We start from the raw sequence: 21417 nt of genomic DNA on the forward strand, positions 1-21417 counted from the left end.
TGCTTTTCCTCAGTCTTCACTGGCAAATGCTCTGACCACATCACGCAAGTCTTGGAAGGCAGTTGCAGGGACTGTGAGAATGAAGACCTTGGGCCCACTGTAGGAGAGGATCTGGTTCGAGACCATCTTAGGAATCTGAACATGCACAAGTCCATGGGACCTGATGAAATCCATCTGCGGGTCCTGAAGGAGCTGGCGAATGAAGTTGCTAAGACACTGTCCATCATATCTGAAAAATCATGGCAGTCAGGTCAAGTTCCTGACAACTGGAAAAAGGGAAATATAACCCCCATTTTCAAGAAGGGGAAAATGGATGACCCGGGGAATTACAGACCAGTCAGTGTCACCTCTGTGCCTGGCAAAATTTTGGAGCAGATTCTCCTGGAAGGCATGCTAAGGCTCATGAAAAACAACAAGGTGCTTGGTGACAGCCAGCATGGCTTCACTAAGGGGAAATCCTGCCTGACCAATTTGATGGCCTTCTATGATGGAGCTACAGAACTGATAGACAGGGGTAGAGCAGTTGGTGTCATCTACTTGGACATGTGTAAAGCATTTGACACTGTCCCACACGACACCCTTGTCTCTAAATTGGAGAGACATCAATTTGAAGGGTGGACCACTTAGTGGATAAAGAACTGGCTGGATGGGCACAGGCAAAGAGTTGTGGTCAGTGGCTCAATGTCCAATTGGAGACCAGTAATGAATGGTGTCCCTCAGGGATCGGTGTTGGGACCGGTCTTGTTTAACATCTTTGTTGGTGACATGGACAGTGGGATTGAGTGCGCCCTCAGCAAGTTTGCCGATGACACCAAGCTGTGTGGTTCGGTTGGTACGCTGGAGGGAAGGAATGCCATCCAGAGGGACCTTGACATGCTTGTGAGGTGGGCTGATGGCAACCTCATGAAGTTTAACCATGCCAAGTGCAAGGTCCTACAGCTGGGTCGGAGCAATCCCAGACACAGCTACAGGCTGGGCAGAGAAGAGATTCAGAGCAGCCCTGCGGAGAAGGACTTGGGGGTGCTGGTCGGTTATTAGCATATATAAATATATAAAGGGGGGTGTCACGATGATGGAGCCAGGCTCTTCTCAGTGGCAAACAATGATAGGACAAGGGGCAATGGGTACAAACTGGAACACAAGAGGTTCCACTTAAACTTGAGAAGAAACTTCTTCTCAGTGAGGGTGACAGAACACTGGAACAGGCTGCCCAGGGAGGTTGTGGAATCTCCTTCTCTGGAGACACTCAAAACCCGCCTGGACACATTCCTGTGTAACCTTATCTAGGTGTTCCTGCTCTGGCAGGGGGATTGGGCTAGATGATCTTTTGAGGTCCCTTCCAATCTCTAGCATACTGTGATACTGTGATATGAGGCGGCTTCTGTGTGCGCTCACAGCCCAGAAAGCCAAACGTATCCTGGGCTGCATCAAAAGGATCATGACCAGCAGGTTGAAGGAGGTGATCCTGCCCCTTTATTCTGGTCTCGTGAGACCTCACCTGGAGTATTGTGTACAGTTCTGGTGTCCTCAACATAAAAAGGACATGGATCTGTTGGAACAAGTCCAGAGGAGGGCCATGAGGATGATCAGGGGACTGGAGCACCTCCTGTATGAGGACAGGCTGAGAAAGTTCGGGCTATTCAGCCTGGAGAAGAGAAGGCTGCGTGGAGACCTCATAGCAGCCTTCCAGTATCTGAAGGGGGCCTATAGGGGTTCTGGAGAGGGACTCTTCATTAGGGACTGTAGTGATAGGACAAGGGGTAATGGGTTAAAACTTAAACAGGGGAAGTTCAGATTGGATATAAGGAAGAAGGTCTTTACTGTGAGGGTGGTGAGGCACTGGAATGGGTTGCCCACAGAAGTTGTGAATGCTCCATCCCTGGTGGTGTTCAAGGCCAGGTTGGGTAGAGCCTTGGGTAACATGGTTTAGTGTGAGGTGTCCCTGCCCATGGCAGGGGGGTTGGAACTTGATGATCTTAAGGTCCTTTCCAACCCTAACTGTTCTGTGATTCTATGATTTTGTCATTCATTGACAGATGAGGAGGAAGTCTGGTTGGTGCTCCTTCTAGTCTGGCAATCCCTATTCCCACCAATCTGCCCCTGGGGATGTCAGGTCCCTCCCTGGAGCTCCAACCTTCCTGAAAGGACTGGGAACACTTTAGTTTTACTCCTTCCATCATTTAAAATACAAAAGAGTTTTGAATGAAAGTTCAATTTCCAGCAAACTTGAGTTCTGTCTTTTTAGTGGTTATGAACTATGGCCAAATGTTTTAAGTGCTGAGTAAGTCCTTTTAGTTATGGCTATCCAAGGACAAATGGAAAAAAAGGACAAGGACAAGCAAGAAAGAAAACAGTCTTTCAGAATCCCTCCTTTGTTTCTGGGAAAGGACATGGATTTTTCAAGACTTTCCAGATTCTCTCTATTCCTAGAAGAGCTGGAGGACAATCCTACTGGCCATAAAAGTACAAACTTCCCCATGTGCTTGTCCTGGTACTGATTGTCCCAGACTCTCTTCCTGCCTGGATAAGTAACTGAGAAAGTTTTCAGCAACTTTTAGTACCCAAGTCCAAAACTTGTAATGAGCTGGACATTGTCAATACTTACAGCAAGGGCCTCTGGCATAGTTAGGAATAAATAATGAGCTTTTTGAACATGCCATTCCAGTGGGTGAATCTAGAAGTGAGGGCTGATGATCTCAGTGTCTCCTGGATTTGTCAGGAGCAGAGAATAATTGAGATAGATTCTAGGTACACCTCTGAACAGCAGAAGCAGATGAGGGGCCATGATGAAAACATAAAAAATAAGAGAACCATGCCTCTCAAGGAGAAACTTTCATTTTTCCCAACATGACAACTGAAATGTTGGACACAGTGTACTTAAACATGGTACAAGTCTAGTTGCCTGGTGAACCATGTGTAAGCAATACATACGAGGACTGTACTATAGCGACAACCTTTTTCCAGCAGTGGAAAACAGGTATTTTCTCTAGCTGATCTCTCTCTTTCAAAGCAAACTGCACATGCACATGTATGTACATATTTTTATGTATATATAGCCAATTTAATTAAACAAAATTCCTTACAGGCTGAGACTGCACAAGACAAGAGTCAATCAAGAACTGTGTTTTTTTTTTTCAATTCTCGTGTTCAAACAGAAGTCCCTTGGGAAGGAGGGCTGGATATTCCACGCAGAGAAGTGTTGGCTTTTCAAACAGATTGTTTACAGAAGGTCCTAGTTAAGTCATCTGATTGATTAACACAGATTTGGACTATGCCTGTGGAAATCACTGATATTACAGGTTGTGTTGGCAACTAAGTAGGAAAAATTAGAGAAGAAAATCAGATCAGTTTAACTGAAGCTTTTAATAAAAGTTCTACTTCATATGACTAATTTTTTTTTTTCCCTCGCATTAGGATGTGAATGGATTTTTCTCATTCAGGTCAAAGTACTCAGTGTCACATATAATGTCTTGTTTTATGGGACTTTTAAGGAGAGGAAATAGTAAAATAAATGCAATCCCTTTCATCCAGGAACTCAGTGATTAGAGCACTTATTCTGTATGTAGGAGGCCAGGGTTATGTTCCTTCCTCCTCTTGAGGACATTTGAATTGATATCACTCAGATATTAGGGCTTCATTTATGTGGATGAGGGAGATGTTCTTAACTCCTATTGTTCTACTTTTGTTGGGAAAATACTTGAAATATTTTGGAGGCCATGGGGAGAATAATTTTGTGGCTTAGTGCACTCACCTAGGAGAAATGAGATCTGTGCTCCAGGCTGCATTACACTGACTACTTAAGAGTTTAAATGCCTCCTGAAGCAGGGACTGCAATCCTTTTCTGCTTCCCCCATGACTCGTCCAACCATTTAGGATAAAGTTATTTTGCGCACTGAGCTCTAATGAGTGATTTATCCTATGTAAAATATAACAAATTGAGTAGGAGGGACTGCCTGACCCCAGGCAGACAGCCTGGCAAGTAAGTTAATACGTGGCAGGCATGGGCTCACACGATGTCCAGGCAAAGACATAGAAGGGTGCCCAGCTCTGCCACAGCCCAGTCTAATGCCTGAGTAACATCTCTCCAGCTGCTCTGGAAGACTTATAAATCTAGCAACAACAAAATATTGGCCTAATGTAAGAAATAGCGATGGGAAGATAAGAGAACAGAGTTAGCCAAAAAACCTTCTGTCTGGTTCTTTTCTTGACATCCTAGTCACAACTGCAACTTAAAAAAGAACTGATAGTTACCTTGATTGCTTGGTGTTTGTCTGCTTGAGAAAAGAAAACTGAACTGTAAGACCTTAGGCACTTTTGTCGGATCAGGCAGTATACTAAAAAAACATTAGGGCTATAAAATAAATATAGAAGGCAAAAGGTAAATGAGCTTTCCAACTACAGGAACACTTTTTTTCTTTACCTCCCTTGTTTCTGGGACTGAATTCTGGGGCAGAGATACACCGCAAGAAGCACTGCAATTAGCATGCTATTAGTGATGGTGGAAACATTTTTAATCAAAGAAAAGTATCTCAAAGATAGTACCAATAGGTTGGGACAGTTTCCTTCCATCTGGAGACAGAAGAAAAGGAGGAACAAAGCACCTAAACTGTGGTAAGGGCAATCCTGTGTAGTGAAATGGATTACCTAGATGAGAAGGACTTGCTCACAACTTTTCTTGCCCTCTTACTCCTTCTCAATGAAAATCAGTGAAAGTCAGATGGATTTTTATCACTTCATTTTTTTTTTGCTTTTGCAATACTTATATTAAGGCTTTCTTCTGCTCTCGCATTAATGCTTACCCTGCTTTCTTCTCAAAGCACAGGTCCTTTCCAGAATCACTGCCATCAAAATGTTCCCTCACTGAGAACAACGCCAAAATAAACTGCTCGAGGTCCCACCTCCCAAGACTCTCAGGAATCTCAGCAGAGACTGATGAGTTAGATTTGGCACCCATTTTGTGTTTTAAATATATTATTTTTCCCCTCTAGGTCATGGATATTTAGACAGATGTGTTTGGAGATTTCCAAAAATTAAGGGAATGACAAAGGTTAGCTTTGTTAATCTAAGTGACCAAAAAAACCCCCTTATTGCCCCAGCAAGTGAGCAAGACATCAGGGGCCAGCTGTTATAGGCTGTGACTGAGTTTTTGTTCTTTCTCAGTAACAGACTCTGTCCAGCAGAGGTGTTAAGGCATTATGGCCTGAATTCTTGCCAGTGTCATTCCTTCATAACAATACTTTGTGCTTTTGTATTGCCTGAGAGAGTTTGCTAAGGCTTGTGAGAGATTGAACTGGGCATCTGATACCATCTGTGAAAATCCCACTGGTAACAGCTAAAAATTCACCTCTGTGCTTCTGCTGGAAGCAAAACTCTTTTCCGAAGCTGTGGTGTGACTCTCACTGCTGTGGCTGCCAGAGAAGGAAAGCCTTTTTATTGAAGTCTTACAACCTGAATGACTGTTATCCCTGCAGGAAAGAAAAAAAAACACACAACAAACCCCCTCATGGGACCAACAGATAACTAATGAGTCTGTCTGCTGAGAGGCAGCAAGAGAAGCATGTCACCTTGTCTTGTTTGGTTTGGCAGAGCTGGAGCACTCATAAGAGACGAAGCTGCTACAACTTGCCTCCCCAGCTCCCAGAGCCAAGCAGCCTTTGCTGCCAAAAGCATTCTTCCACCGCAACATGCACAGCAGGTAAGTGTCTGCCAAATGACAAAACACAAACCTCCTAACAAGTAGCTGAAGGTAGGGTGGGAATTCCAGATAGAGACAAATCTATGTCCCTCAGGAGATCTGGAGCAAAATGATCAGTATAAGTATTTCACTGCTAATTAAGTTTTGATCCTTTGGCTTCACTTGAAACAGTTTGAGAGTATATCAACTTTGAGAGCAGGTGCTGACTAGCTTGAAAGCACTGGTCCATCAAATCAGGTAAGAGTTTTATATCTAGAAACTCCCCTAAAAGAAAGACTGTAACTTGCTAAGTGATAGATATACCCAGGCCCTTTCAAGTATAACACGTTATTGACAGAGTTATAATGCTTCTAACTTACATTTATTCCCCCAAATGTTTGCAAAATTCCCCTCTGCTCTGAAAAAGCATCCTCTGTCTCATGTTCTGTCCTCTTCATTAAAGTGTATGGAATGAATGCCAAAGGAGACATAGCCAGGTGCAGCTTGGAAATCCCAGTAGTTGCTTCTGCTCTGCCTGCCTTGGTTTGGAATCCAAATCCAAACAGGAAAGTTTGGGTTTAGAGGAGATGCCACCTCTGTTCCATTGTCTTCAAAACTTTCAAAGGTTAAGAGCAGAAGAAGGTTGGATGCATAGCACATCTTGTCCCCAGATGCCAGAGTATTTAAAGGAGTGTTCACCTTTTATTAGCAGCTCTTAGATTTTTCTTGGTTGACCAGAATGGAGAAAGGCCCAGGAAATCTGCAAGTGAAAAATAATTAGCTGTGTATGAAGTGGGAAACTATGATAGAGAGGTCATTAAAAATGTGGGTTATGTTTTCCTGTATCTGAAAAACTTCTTTCTTAATGATCCCTGTGCTACAGAAAACAACAAAGCAGGTTAGGATAAATAAAAATCTGTACCATGCCTCGCTACTGCTACGGCTGCCTGAGGACAGAATGCAGAATGGCACATAGTTACAGCAGCTTGCGGTGTGACCAGCTCCAATTGCTCCCAATCATAGCTTGCCTTCAAGTCACTGTTGAAAGATACATTTTTATTGTAAGTTGCTCCCTGAAACGTGGGTCTCTAATGACCGCTTAAAAAAAACCACCTCTTTCCAGTGTCATAGTACTTCATTCATGGGGCCAAAATGATTCTGTATCTTCCTTCTCAGTGAATGTAATGGATAGTTAAAAGATAGAAAAACATTTGCAAGTCTAGCAGTCATTCTTTTACTGTTGTGTTGCCAGTGTTCTGGAAGAAAGCACTCGAAAATTTCTGGTATGCCTTCAAATTTCTGCTGCTCATACTGAGAGCCAGAACTTGCTAGTGTACAGGTGTCAATACTGGCAGACGAATTTTCTTCATCATAGTAAGGTTTCGAGTAAGGTATTCCCTCAAGTATTGAGGTAGTGGTACAGTTACCAGCTTGCTTCTAGCCTTGTGGAATTTGACAGACAGCTGGCAATTGAGAATTTCTTTGTAAAGACAAAACCAGCAACACAGGGATGTTTTCTTCCCAGACATCTTCCTTTGTTATGGGAAGTGTTTGCATGGCTTTCTCTGTCTCTCCTGTTGCCCTTTAGGGCCCTTTTGTGACTCAGGGGGTGTGGTGCTCTCAACACTTTGTGAGGTTTTGCACAGGATGGGCTCCTGAACAGCTAACGCAAGATTACTGGACCAGCTGCTGTCTAAATTAATAGCATTGTGTAGATGCAACTGGAGGCAAAATTTCACCCCAGAATGGATTTAGTCCAATGTGCCTTGTACTGTGCAGCAGATCTGGGTTCTTCAACCTCCACTCCTAATGTGTCATTTGCCCAAATTGCACTGATTTTGTAATGAGGACTTCTTTGTACCTGTAATCCAATCAGAGTTCTTTACTACCTGAATAAAGAACTCTTCCTGACTGGACAGAAATAGTTAAAGGATTTCATTTTCCATTCACAGAGCTGCTATAAACCATCCATTAATGAATTATGACAGCTGCACCTGCTGAAGAGTATTTTACTGAGTTTAAACATCATAAGTAAGCAGAGTTGCTCAGTATGTTGCATGAATGAGAAGCAGTTGAAGTGTGACAGAAATTACAATACAGAGGTGTATATTCAGATCATCCATCCCTATTTACATCACAAGAAAATGTGACATCAGTGTAGGTCCATTATGTATAGTATCTCTGGTATAGACCTTTGTGGTTTCATGAAGAAATTGGGCCTAAATAATTTGCAAGACTGGAATACTCCTGAGAACCTCTTCCATCTGGATCACAATGCTACAGGCCCAATGTGGTTGAGTGAATTAGCCTATTGTTTTCAGCAGGGGAATAAAAAAATGGGGTTAGTAAATTAAGTAGAACATCCAACATCACTTGTCCAGCAGTTCTGGTGGTTATACCTTTCATTTGCTCTTAATTTGGAACACTGGATGATAGTTAATCACATGAGCCTGGAAACACAAGTTGGGAAGGAAATAAGAACATAGGATTGTGGCTCTCCAGTTAAAACACATTTGTGATGTCAGTTCTCCTGCTGTAGTGCATTTGTGCTCCAGCAGTGAGGATGAAGGCTGCTTAACACTTGTCTCCATGGGTTTGGTTCTGGGATGGAAGGATTTGCGTGTATGATTCTATGAGGCTGTGGCTGGGGAATGTATGCCTTCCAACCCAGCTGCTCTGAGGTAGGTCCTGTTTCTAGCTGTAGAGCATCAGTGCCTCCTTCCTGAGGACCTTTTTGCCAGGTGAAGCTAAGCATGAGAGGTCACAGAGCAAGAAAGAAGCTTGGTGCCAACTTGTAGAAACATAAAACACATGAGGGTTAGGAGATCTAAGTCTCAGACAAAACTGAAACATAGGAAACAATGTGGCAAGCTCCACAGAGGCATTTTCTGTGCATGGTCGGTCAGCCGAATGTGCCTTTTCAGCGCTGCCACCACACAAACAGCAATCTGTGATGCCTTCCCCGCTATTCCTTTCTGGTTGCCAGAGTCCCTCTTTGCTTCGAATGTAAGTTAGTGGGGCATTTCTAACTGAAAGGGGTGAGAAAAAGCCACAGAGTTTACTAAGCTTTTCCTCTTCCATTCCTGCATTTGGCATAGTTTGGTCAAAATGGTGAATTGGTACCACTTGCTCTGTTGCGTTCTTGAAGTAGTTAGTGCATGGATCAACTTTTGGCATGTCTGAAATTGACTCATTTAGCATGTCTAGATTTGATGCGTTGAGCCCAAACTGCAGTCACACCAAGTGGCTGTCAGTGCTGTGTCAAATACTGGCAGTAGAAATAAGGCATAAGGCCTTCATGCTCACACATCCCTAGGTTAAAAGACTATTCTCACTTGAATTCCCTCAATTGTCTTCTATGCTAGATTCTTCTGTGTGGGTTTGAAAATAAATTATGCATCAAAATCAGTGTTAGAGGCCACTGTGTCTTTCCCAGTCAATACTGCCTGAGGCTTTTGATGCTGATCAGGATGTGGATAAGTACCTGTGAAGGTGAAAGAATTACTAGGTAATCCTCATGTACTAAGAAATAATATTTAAACTGTGGTTGTTCTTAACCTACAAAAGTTTTAAAACATTGTTTGAAGCTGGTGTGCTAGAGGAAGCAGGCTAAATCAGCTCAATCCTTCCTCACTTTTATTGCAGTCCTTTCCTTGAAGGAAGAGAAAACCTACATGTTGATGTACTGCTATGAGTTTTCAGAGGAGCTGAGAAAGCCCAATAGAAATGTTAAAGCAAACTGTGCTCTCCTTACCTCTGTTTTCCTGCCTCTCTCTGGGGTGGATATACAGCACCTCCAAGATATGGCAAATGTCCAGTTGCTTGTGAGGCCACGTCCCTACATTTCAGCTTGGAGCTACCAGCTGGCAGCAGCAGCAGCCCTGTGCTGTCCGGGTGGTTACAACCAGCGGCTTTGAAGTTCTGCCCTTCAGCTATCTCCTCTTGCATGCAGCTTGTGATACATGAGTCTGTGTCCTGCAGCTGTCTCCATTTAAGTCAGCAGGCATTTCAAGCGCTGCTGGCCACCCCGGGGAAAGGGGCAAGAGTTGAACAAAATGTTCATCTTCAATTAAACCATTGGAATGCCAGTGCAGAGTCTGATTCCCTGCCACTTTCTCCTATAAAACCAGTGTCATGTCTGAGCTTTTTAATAGGAAAGAAAATAGGCAGCTGCCAAGGTCTGCTAGTTAGTATGAGTTTGAACCAAAGGAAAATCAATAACTGTGTCAAGTGGTTTATAAGTAAGACAAGCTGATTTTTAGGCAGTGACTTCAGTAAGCTCCAGCTCCCCTTTAGACTACTGTGTTCAGTTTGAAACTTCACTGCTAAATATGTTAGAGGAAGCCAGCAAGATAATACCCAGGCAGCTAAACCAGCAGTGGGGTTTTAAAATGTTTCCTTGCAGTGAGCCAAATTCAGCTCCAGTATAAGTTCAATTCCTACTAAAGCCAGTTCTGAAACTGCTGCTGAAGACAGGCTGAAAACAGCAGTTCAGATCTTCATCACATTGCACTATCTGGGTTGTCTTCACTAGGCAAGACTTCATCATGCAAAACATAAACAAGAGGAAAATATGAACCACCTGGCTCTTTTACCCATTTAGTCTTGGGCTGAATTTGCTCGAGTATCTCTGTTTTGTCTTTTATGCATATCAAGTATGCCTGCCTGGTTTGAGCCACAGGAAAAGCAGTAACAACAGTCTTTGACACCTGTGTTTCCTCCAGCTGTGAGTCTCATCTTTTTTCTGCAAACCACTTTATCTGCTTCAGAATGAGGGGCCAGTTCTCAGAATCACAAACGCTGTTCTGCAACAAATGGTCTCTTCGTTTGCTTTATCTGTACAAGTGTGTGCTTCTTGGTCTTACTTGACTGTTTCTATGAACTTTACGTGCTGTGGAGTATGCCCCTGACTTACAGAGTGACTTTGATACAAACTGCATAACAAAAGAATTTACAGTGCAGGCTCACGTGTTTAAATCCATGGTTATGTTCTTAAAAGATCTAACTTTCTCTCCCTTACCAGCTGTCCTCCCTTAGTGACTAGTGCTGATAACAGCCCTGCTGAGACAGCAAATGGCAGAAAGCAAATTGCTTCTAGAAAAAAAAAGGGTGGGAAGTGAAGACGTAAAAAGGAAAAAGAGGGTCAGAAAAAGTTATTCTAAAATGCAAAGTGCTGTTAAGCCTGAGTAACTGGACTGGCAATCTTTGATAAGGCTGGAATCACTGCCATAAAAATGAGTAGAAAATGTTGTTGTCATTCACACAACAGCAAAGGAATTTACGGTATGAAAGTTGTCTGTCTTCTGGTGCATCTGTATACACCATGTGATGGGCTACTTGGCAGGGCAGGAGATTATGTAAAAGAAATAGTCATGGAAAGTCTGCTGTCTTTGTTTAATATATCAGAAACGCTATTCTTCCATAACCTGAGCAGCAGCTTTGTATTAGAATTTTTAATACAGAGTAGGGAATATACCTAGGAGAAATGAAAGCAGTTGTGCTCCCATTTCATGACCTGTCAAAAGGATACTGAGGATAGAATCAATAAAATACGGTGGGCAGTACCACAACAATAACTTCTGACCCACACCTCACTCTGTAAGAAGTCATTAATGTGTACAGGAAAAGCAGACACCCCAAACAAAATCTGTCTTGTGGACTTTACCTACTTCATCCCAGCAGGAAAACATAGTACAGGTAGAAGAAGAGTCATTGCAGTGCTCCAGAGGTTGAAGCCAAGAAGTCAGGACTGTTGGGTGGATCTAGTTAAACAGCTCTTGGACAGCTTTGGAAACTCTTAGTTTCCAACACCAAACCAAATTTAGGTCAGCCTGATGCACCCACTTCTCAATGGGTCTGAGGAATTCTGTCTGGGTAGACATGTCTCTCAACCTAGATAATTAATTGCATTCATTTATTTTAATTTAATTAAAACAGGAATAATTTTACATCACAAATTAGTTGTCGCTATTTTAAGTGTTCGCATCTAAGTCAGCTGGAAAGATCAAATAGACTTGCTCATTTCCCTCTTTGCTTGTAGTTGTTTTTCAGTCTGCTTCCTGTTCAAATTCTTATGCATGATATGCTTTTCTTTCTATTTAAATTCTACTGTATGTTTTCAACAGTATTATTCAAACTGTGTCTAATCCTGCAAGTTTCTTTTGTGTCATTTGTGGTCTGCTGGACTTACTTGTCTCTTTCATAATTATTTGGAGCCTTTATCATGCATTAGTAACTTCAAATGTGCAATAGGGTTCACTTTTCTGGTTAAGATTTATTTATTTGGGAGATGCCTGATCCATAGTGTGCCATTTTATGGCCCCAAACCCATCTTGTAAGTATAAACAGATAGCAGGTGATTAAATTTGGAGAACTGCTACGTCACTGTTTTGGGAATTAATAGGGAGCCTGGGACTCATTTAAGCCAGTCCTTGAAAGCCTTTGATCTAGTAAATAAAAAAGGTGATCCTGCTTCAAATAACTTCTCGGTCTACTCTCAGCCATTTCTTTCCATACTTTGACCAAAAAGAGTCCAAACTTTGCAAGTATACTTAGCTTATCCTTGCGTATTTGTGCATAGGTAACAAAAAGCTCATTCCTAACCTGGCTGCATCTTCTGGTCTATTTATATTACTTTGCTATATAAAGTGCGGAACACATTCCAGGCTCACAAATATAATCATAAAGGCCTCATGTCTTTCCGTGACTGTGTATTAGATGGCTCTTCCCACAGCTAACAATAAGAATTAACTCATCAAAAGATACCGAGAGAAAGTTATTTGCATAATGGGTGAATCAGGTAAGCTTGTACTTTTACAAGAAAAGTATTAGCTCATGTATTTTGACAAACAGGGTAAAACTATTATCCCATTATACCTAGTCTCAAATAGCCTACACAATTTCAGGTACTCTGTGACAGCCTTGCATGTACTTTTAAAATCTATTTATAAGCAGCTTACTCCCTTTTGCTTTAATTATTCAGTCTGAAAAATGCTACTGTCTTTATATAGAATCTCATACAATATGATCAGAAAAGTCCTTAGAGTTCTAGGGTTGGAGTTTTTTAACCACTTGAATTAAAATGTTGTTTTCTTTCCATAGACCTCTGCACCAGAATAATAAAAATGCACACAAAAGCTTTCCTGCTTTATAGGTTATGAAAGTGATTTTTACAGAAGTGTATGAGCTTTCATCTCAATTAAATTTTGTAGGACTTTTCTATAAGGACAGAATGTCTGTAAAATATTATGTTACCAAAAAAGCAGATTTTCTGCTTGAACTGTTTTCTGACAGAGCTAGTTCAGATAGATTGGGCAATGAAACGATCTATTGTAAATTACTGGTTTTGCATATGTTTCTTTCTGACTTCTCAGCTGGTCCTGCCCATCTCTAATGGGCAATGGCATTGAGAGCTGTGCACTTGCCTCTGGGTCTGTCATGAGGTTTGGCTGGAGCGGGACCTTCTGAGAATTGGCACAGCACACTTTCACACGCTGTAAAAGTAATTTCTTGTGCTAATCCCTTGTGGCATTTAAATATTACACAAGACCCTCTTTATAGAAGAAAACCCCAACATTTTCCCATGACCATAGTCAACGTACAGTAACTGTGAACTGTTGGATCTGTGAGCTGCATCTCGGGATACTTTGTCCTCCAGAAAAAGACCTGATACAGCAGTATGCCTTGTATCAGAGAAGAAGGTTATGGTGTCGTTAAAACATCAGTTCTAGAATCAAGAGGTTCAATTTAAAATTTATGCTTATCTACTGACTGCTGTGTGACTAGTTGTTAGGGCACAAACTCGTAATAGGTCCTCTTGTGATAGACACAAAATTCAAGAGTTTAGGAATGTCTGTTCTAGCTTGGTATAAGGGCTCATTGAACCCTCTATCCACGTGGTTACAAACAAATGCAGAGGGGAGACTAAAAATAAGGAAAGATATATACTTCATCAAGGTACTCTCCCAGTTTCCAACATTTCGTAAATACGATGTGTGTGTTCTTTCCCTTTGATAACCCAAAATGTCTGTCTCCTCATGGTTCTTGAATAGGTTCCCTGTCAGCCCTGCAAACTTTTTCTGTCCACAATATCCTTTTGCAGGGAATTCTGCAGTGAACAGAGCTGTTGTCTGTTATTTTTCCCAAGTGTTGCTCTTTCAAGTTTCATTTTGTGTTCCTTTGCTCTCAGGCTGGAAGACGTAGCATGCAGTCAAATTTTATCTGTCTTTTTTGAGGACACTCTTTAATTTCCTTATCTCTGTCATGTATCAGGCTGCCCAGCTTTCCCTTCAGTTGCATATGGTGGTGGCTCTAACGCCTTCTCACTAGTGGGGACCTTGACAGAAGATTTTGCATCAAACTTGTGTTTTTGTGTGTACATGTGCAGATATATATATTTATTTATATATAGTTATTTGTGGTCAATGGCTCAATGTCCGGCTGGATACCGGTAACGAGTGGTGTCCCTCAGGGATCGGTGTTGGGACCGGTCTTGTTTAACATCTTCGTTGCTGACATGGACAGTGGGATTGAGTGCGCCCTCAGCAAGTTTGCCAATGACACCAAGCTGTGTGGTTCGGTTCATACGCTGGAGGGAAGGAATGCCATCCAGAGGGACCTTGACACGCTTGTGAGGTGGGCTGATGCCAGCCTCATGAAGTTGAACCATGACAACCCTACAGCTGGGTCGGAGCAATCCCAGACACAGCTACAGGCTGGGCAGAGAAGAGATTCAGAGCAGCCCTGCAGAGAAGGACTTGGGGGTGCTGGTCAATGAGAAAATGAACATGAGCTGGCTTCAGTGTGCGCTTGCAGCCCAGAAAGCCAAACCGTATCCTGGGCTGCATCAAAAGGAGCATGACCAGCAGGTTGAAGGAGGTGATCCTGCCCCTCTACTCTTCTCTCGTGAGACCTCACTTGGAGTATTGTGCACAGTTCTGGTGTCCTCAACATAAAAAGGACATGGATCTGTTGGAACAAGTCCAGAGGAGGGCCACGAGAATGATCCGGGGACTGGAGCACCTCCCATATGAAGATCGGCTAAGAAAGTTGGGGCTGTTCAGCCTGGAGAAGAGAAGGCTGCATGGAGACCTCATAGCAGCCTTCCAGTATCTGAAGGGGGCCTATAGGGATGCTGGGGATGGACTCTTCATTAGGGACTGTAGTGGTAGCACAAGGGGTAATGGGTTAAAACTTAAACAGGGGAAGTTTAGATTGGATATAAGGAGGAAATTCTTTCCCGTTAGGTTGGTGAGGCACTGGAATAGGTTGCCCAGAGAGGTTGTGAATGCTCCATCCCTGGCAGTGTTCAAGACCAGGTTGGACGAGGCCTTGGGTGATATGGTTTAGAGTTAGGTGTCCCTGCCCATGGCAGGGGTGTTGGAACTTGATGATCTTAAGGTCCTTTCCAACCCTAACTATTCTATGATTCTATATAGAAAAGATATTTTGAAAATATATTTTATATAAAATATAATGAAGGTTTAAGAAAGCAGTACTGTACGAAAGAAGAATAGCACTGACTATTTATTACAAAGTTAATGTGAAGATGAGACTGTTATTTATTGGAAAATGGGGAAAAAAGTGATCTTTACTTTCTAAAGGACCTTGTAACGTTCTCCCGTGGAGCCCCTTTTACCTGAATGTTTACATGCCTATTTCTGTGGCAGCTGGAGATGCAGCATAGTGCCTGCTGAGGGAAACTGCACAACCAAACAAATACCCAAGAAGTCTGTAACACATTTATTGAACTTGTCTTTCAACATAGATGGTATACTTGTTCAATCTTGTTGGGGAAAAGGAAGGCTGAGTCTCACTGCTGTGCAGTTGAGGTGGGGTGTCAGGATCTTCTGACTTTCTCCTACATGCTGCTTGTGTACTCAGCTTGAGTGCATCGTGTCAATCTCGATGACTTTGGGGATAGATGGGGAAATGCCCACAGGGTTTCTGTGCACGACACAGTAGACTTGTGATGCTGGACATGGTGCTAGTTATTGCATATTGTGCTGTGTAAAAGGCAAGCAGAACTCACGAAAAAGTTACAGAGGCTCTGAAGATGAGGTTTCTTTCCCACTGACCCCAAGGCAGAAGCCACCCTGATCTCTCAGTTTGGTTCATCCTTCTTACCCTTGTCTGGGCTGTTGAACCTATTCTTTTCGCGATGAGGGGATAGCACAGCACAGGGCACATAAAGTGTGAGCAAATAATGGATTTACAGATGGTATACATAAGGACATTATAGTGTTCTTTGCTAGGAACTTGGCAATTCTTAATATTATTATTGTTTCTTTTTCCTAAACTGTTCTTGAGTGCTGAACTCATGTTTAGGAGGTACAGTCCACAGTATTGGCAGCCCAAACAGAAAAAGCTAGACTGAGTGTGGGCAATAGGATAGAGTATAAGCCGTTGCAATCTTATGGAGCAAATGAATGCCTGCTCTTTAACCAATTATTTCTTGACAAATAATTTTGCTTAGGTCTCTATGAATTAGTGTAATTTAATAAAAGTATTTTTTGTAGGTGGATTTAGCTAGGAAGAGGTTCTGTGCATGAAAAGAACTGGTAAGCAGATGAGCAAACGTATAGTGGTGAAGCAGACGGAAATGGGGCTGATGTAGACTAATGGAAAGAGTGAAGGTCATGTAAGTATTAGAGTAAGTCCCTGGTCAGCAGCCAATGGAGAAAGTCCTGTCACAGCTTGAGAAAATCTTCTGAATATCCAATGCCTTGGCTACTTATGCCGTTGCTTGTACAGGCTGAAAGAGTTTCTTTTTGTGTTTGTTTCCTCAGCATACACTCCAAAACACTTGGGCAGGTTTGAAAGATGGAGTTCAACTGCTCAATTCAGCACCAGCGGATAAGTGGGGAGCAGAAGTGCTTGAGCAGAGTCTGTTTTTTCCTGCCTTCCATGTGTATTTATACAGTCTGCTCTGCCTTGGCTGGTTCTGAACCTGTTCTCTGAAACTGCAGAAGGCATCCTCTCTCTGTTGCATGAGTCTGGCTTATTTACCATCAATATGTAATGTTCTCCTCTGCTAAAATAGAATGGAAGTAATAAGAGTTGCCGTGTCCTTTAGCTGCACCTCTTCCAGTTCTTTTCTTTTTTTCTTAATCTTTTTTCTTTACTAGGCCACTTTTTTTCTCAGAATCAAATTACCAATATCTTAGTCAGTTGTTGATTCAGGAGTGCAGCCATGCTAAATTCGTGTTCTCCTTTTTCCTCTGTAGAGACAGGATGAATACTTGTCTGTATTTTCTCCATAAGATGATGGATGAATAAATTACTAGGTGCTTAAATATTTTGGTAACATGGCACCAGACGAGCAATAAAGCTAGTGTGATTATTTCCTTTGTCTCTTTTTTTCTTAAGCTCTCATTATTTTATCTTTGTTTCCTACTCATGCACCAAGAATTGTATCTATAGGTTGCCTAAACCTGATGTGGTGATCCTTGGAAATGAGGCTGTATCAGGTCAGATGAATACTTCTCATCTACTTTGGTGACAAGTTTTTGACCTTGCTTCAAACCAACTTTATTGTCCACCGAAAAAGCAGCTTTGCTTGAGATGTGGGTGAGGAATGTTCATGTGGTCTGCTCTGATGGAGAGGCTATAAATTTTCAGCAGAGGAACAGTAACAAACTAAAGAAGGTCTAGTTAATGATGTACGCGTCTGTCCATGTCTTCAGTCACTGCTAAAATGCTTATGGTTCATCTATGCACAAATGCGCAGAGTTGCTTCACAGCAATGTTCTTGTACTCCCTGTTCATGGCAATCCTCTTCTTAGGAGTCTTGAGCAGAAAAGCATTAAGAGTGAGATGCTGACTTTGACTGATCCTTCTGAGCTGTTTCTGATCAAACACAATCTTAAGCCCACAGCCAGGAGTCTTTTTCAAAACAGTGATCTCTCTTAGAAGTAAAGATCCTCTGCACTAAACTAGAGATCTGTCTTCTAGTAAAAAAATTATTCTGGCGATTTTACCTCTCCCTTGCAATCTTATCCTTAGTTGGAGTAGGAAAGGTTTCAGCTAAAAGAACACAACCTTTCACAATGCTTAACTGAAAGTGGATAAAAATACATGCCTATGTGTTTTTTATCTCCTTCTGCTTCAGTTCAACAATAACCCAGCATATGACTCCCTTAGTTGGCAGCCTGCTTACAAGAAGTCTGCCATTTCCATTGCTGACATATCTCTTGCTTTTTACTCCTCCAGACTGTGTAGCATATTTAATTAAATTTTGAAACTTTGGTATGAAGTTTAGGAAAAAATAAAGATAATATTCATAGGGAGAAAAAGGAATTCTTTTAAAGCCAGCTTCATTAACTATCGGGCTATTAGAGTTAGGGTCACTTTGCCCAGACTGAAATAACTGGATCTCCCTAATTGCATTTTATTTGAATTATTTCTTTATTTCAAACATGTTATGCTTGTTAGCAATTTAATATGACTGGAAGCACAAATTAATTATACCTGGTAGCTAATTGTAGGAAAGTTACAGTGATCAATGTTTATGCTGATTTGTTTTTTTTTTTTAAATATCTACCTTTAGCTTACGTACTTGGGTCAGTTCCCTCCCAGTCATAAATAAGTATTTGCTGCTTATGTTTCCATGCAAATTGGATTAATTTTAGCATATTCATGGAAGGAGGACATCTCTGCCTACCTTCAATATTAAGCCAGCTGAACAAGCAAAGTTTGGGGTTTTTTTTCCCCTGCTTAAGTACTAAATGAACTAGACAGACAGAAAATTCAGCACAAGTTTGCTTATCCCAAATGGTTTGGGGGCATCCAGAGTATTTGGAGAGATGGAGGTAAAGGCAATCAAAGAATTGACCAGGAAAGCAACTCTTCCTGGGGCCCTAACCTTGAAGAATTTCAGTTAAGCACTGCTCAGCTAAATGGGATGGTAATTGGATAAACAGGGTGGTAAATATTTGGGGTTGAATATGGGCAGAACTCAGCACATGCCTATATGTTTTTCTCTTTATATTTATAGCATCTCATGCAGCCTTTGTGTCCTCTTGGACACTGCTCAACTGCTTTTCAGCCTGTGGTGTAAATGTGCCACATCTTTAGCACCACAGACTCTCCATTCTTTCTTTTTCATTGGCTACCGTTTCAGGTGGGGTACAAGGAAATGTTCCAAGGGCAGAAGGGTTCTACCTTTCCTCTATGTCACCAGCATTTTGTGTAATGCTCAGCCCCTGCTCAGTGACTTTGAGAATATGGGGAACTGATCCTGACTCTCTTCTTGTAGGCAAGTGGTAGCTTTTTCATAGTGTTACATCCCAGTAATGCCCCCCAAGTCATATCCTTTTCAGAGGATTGCTTCTCTTTCCCCAGCTCTCCTAACAATAGGGGCAGGTCATCCCTTACTGGAAACTGCACAGTTGAGAAATTCTTGTCTTTGCATTTGTCAGCTGAACTGAATTGTGGAACAAGCCTTGAAGTGGAAAGCTCTTTTAGTCAGATGTGACTTTTGGCTTTTTTTGGCCGATTAATCAGTTGTAGGAATGCTGTTCATTTTGAGACAGCAAGCTGCTGAGGACTTGTGCATTGTTCTTGTGCCATAATACAGTATCAGGAACAAGCTGGAGACAAAGGCACAGGGGCAGGCAGTGCTAGAGTGTGAGAGCCAGTAGCCAGCTCTGTAAACTCTGTGTTATGGAGACTCATTATTTATATAGCAGACTGGGAAAGGCATCCTCATACAATATTTGGGTGCTCAGCACTTATTTCATGGCAGTGCGCATAGGAATTTTAGGGGTCCAACTCTGAACATCAGGGTTTGAAAACCTCAGCCAGAATGCTGAAAACACTTGAGAAAATACCAGGATTTTGTGTCATCATTCACTTACCTTTTCAATGGTTAAGGCAGCTGGATACGTACTGTATTTATTTGCTTCCTCGTGTCTTCGTGTATGCAAGACCTTTAGACCAATGGAAGAAATAAAAGAAATGGATTCAGGTTTTGGTTTTGAGTCTCTTAGACTGGATCTTTGACACCACAACTAAAGTTTAGCTCTTTCTCCTTCTGTGGCGAGTGCTGCTGGAGCTCCTAGAGGATAGGAAGATAACAGACTAATGTAAAGCTCAACAAAGAAACACTTACCATAACTTCCAGCCTCCTCAAGCCCCAGAACAGCAAATCTGACATCCCTATGAGAGCATGTGCACACACACTTACATGGTCTATGCCTGTGCAGCTTCTCTAGTGTGCCCTGCATGCGCTCCAGGAGGCTTGAGAGCCTCCTGTGATGTCTGTGCTTCTGAACTCCTGGGATGCATCAGAGGCTTGTGTGATATGGAGTCGATTTTTGCATGGTTGGTGGCCATTTGTCTGAGATTTCCAGATGTTCCAGCTGCTAATTGTCTGGAAATCTGGTGGAATACTGCCCAGAGCAGTTGAGCTGGCAGGCTGAAATGTCTTTTACATGTCTAATTAATGTAGTGTGCATGTAAAATGTCTTCTGTGAAAAGAAGACCCTGAAAGAAAAGTACGAGTTATTAACAAAGGCAAATAAATTAGAACTTCAGTTCATTGTGTGTCTTGCAGACCTTCACTTTATATTTCTTACATCTGTGCTATTATTCTACCAACATGCAATGATAAATATTCATGAAGTGTGTGTACTTATATTTCCATGACATGTTCTGTGATGTTTTTATTTTTGTGTGTGTGTGTGTTGCCTTGACACCATAGCGTTACTTGTACTTTTGGAGACATTTAAACTTCATCTTGTGAAGCCTTTTGCCCACTTATTTATATCAGGTTGAACATGCTGAGAAAATCTATCACACCCAAACACCAGAGACGAATTTATGGATTTCTTCCAAAGCTGTTTTTCCTAGGAGAAGCTTTTCATTCAAATGCTAAGGGGTATGGCATTATATCTGTGTGCTATTTAAAAAGGATTACTTGAAGCACCCTCTCTGTACTTCTTTTGTAGCTATCTGCCTAATGAAGTTCTGCAACTTTGCATTTTGAGGCCTATAGTAACCAGAGTAGTTATTCTGTGCATTTCCTTTCTGATCTACGCTAGTTAAGGTGTTTAGTGGTGACCCAAAGGAGCACAGTAGATTCTCACAGATGACCTTTGCAGGTGACATAGGACTGGAAGAACTAAGGATTATGAAGAGGCCTGTGATATAGACCTTTCTGCATGAATCGATAAGGTAAGGGAAATTTAATTATTTAAAAGTTTATGCTAACAATATAGGATTGAACATGAGGGGAAAAATATTAAGGCGATGGTGACAGAATGGGAGACTGTGCCTGAGAAGCAGTGAGCTTGGAACGTGGTGAAAATTTTATAAGTAAGCAGCAGAAAACAAATACCCAGTGTAACACCATCTGTTTGACTTAAAGACATCCTTTTAAAATGTTAACCCTTGTTGGAGATATGAGCAAGAAAACTTAAAATACAGAGACCGTGATAGCAAACAGAACTGGGAATTCTCTGTGGTAAGGAACAAGTGTCACTTTCCATCAGCAACTCAAAGAAACTAATGATAAGCTGCAGACAACTCAGGGGAAAGATGTGATTGCCCGAAGAGAAAAAGTCCTGTAGGGTGTGTAGGAGCTTTGAAACACATTATCTCTAGTTTTCCTAAAGGAAATAGTATGAGTTATCTTGGTCAGTCTTCCAGGACCTAATGTAATACAAATTCTGGAAATGTTTGGTAAAGGATCTAATTGCTGGAACGTGAAGCAAATCACATTTTAACTATGGGAAAAAGTTAGT

The 21417-nt window shown here is 41.8% G+C and overlaps 2 long non-coding RNA genes across 7 annotated transcripts in view; both read left to right on the forward strand.

Annotated features, from left to right (window-relative positions):
* Window positions 1-21417, forward strand: part of LOC133213161 (uncharacterized) — a 403544-nt gene that overhangs the window by 139988 nt on the left and 242139 nt on the right. The window lies entirely within an intron of this gene.
* LOC133213160 (uncharacterized) overlaps window positions 1-21417 on the forward strand; it is a 138215-nt gene that overhangs the window by 41366 nt on the left and 75432 nt on the right. For all 6 annotated transcript variants that reach the window (XR_009725707.1, XR_009725710.1, XR_009725708.1 and 3 more), the window contains exons 3-4: window positions 5587-5695; window positions 20776-20848. This is a non-coding gene — a long non-coding RNA (uncharacterized LOC133213160). The remainder of the gene's footprint in view (window positions 1-5586; window positions 5696-20775; window positions 20849-21417) is intronic.

Source organism: Neopsephotus bourkii, unplaced genomic scaffold (assembly GCF_033783945.1).
Source record: "Neopsephotus bourkii isolate Nb327-2 ecotype Australia unplaced genomic scaffold, CSIRO-AGI_Nbou_v1 NB_787, whole genome shotgun sequence".
Taxonomy (NCBI): domain Eukaryota; kingdom Metazoa; phylum Chordata; class Aves; order Psittaciformes; family Psittacidae; genus Neopsephotus; species Neopsephotus bourkii.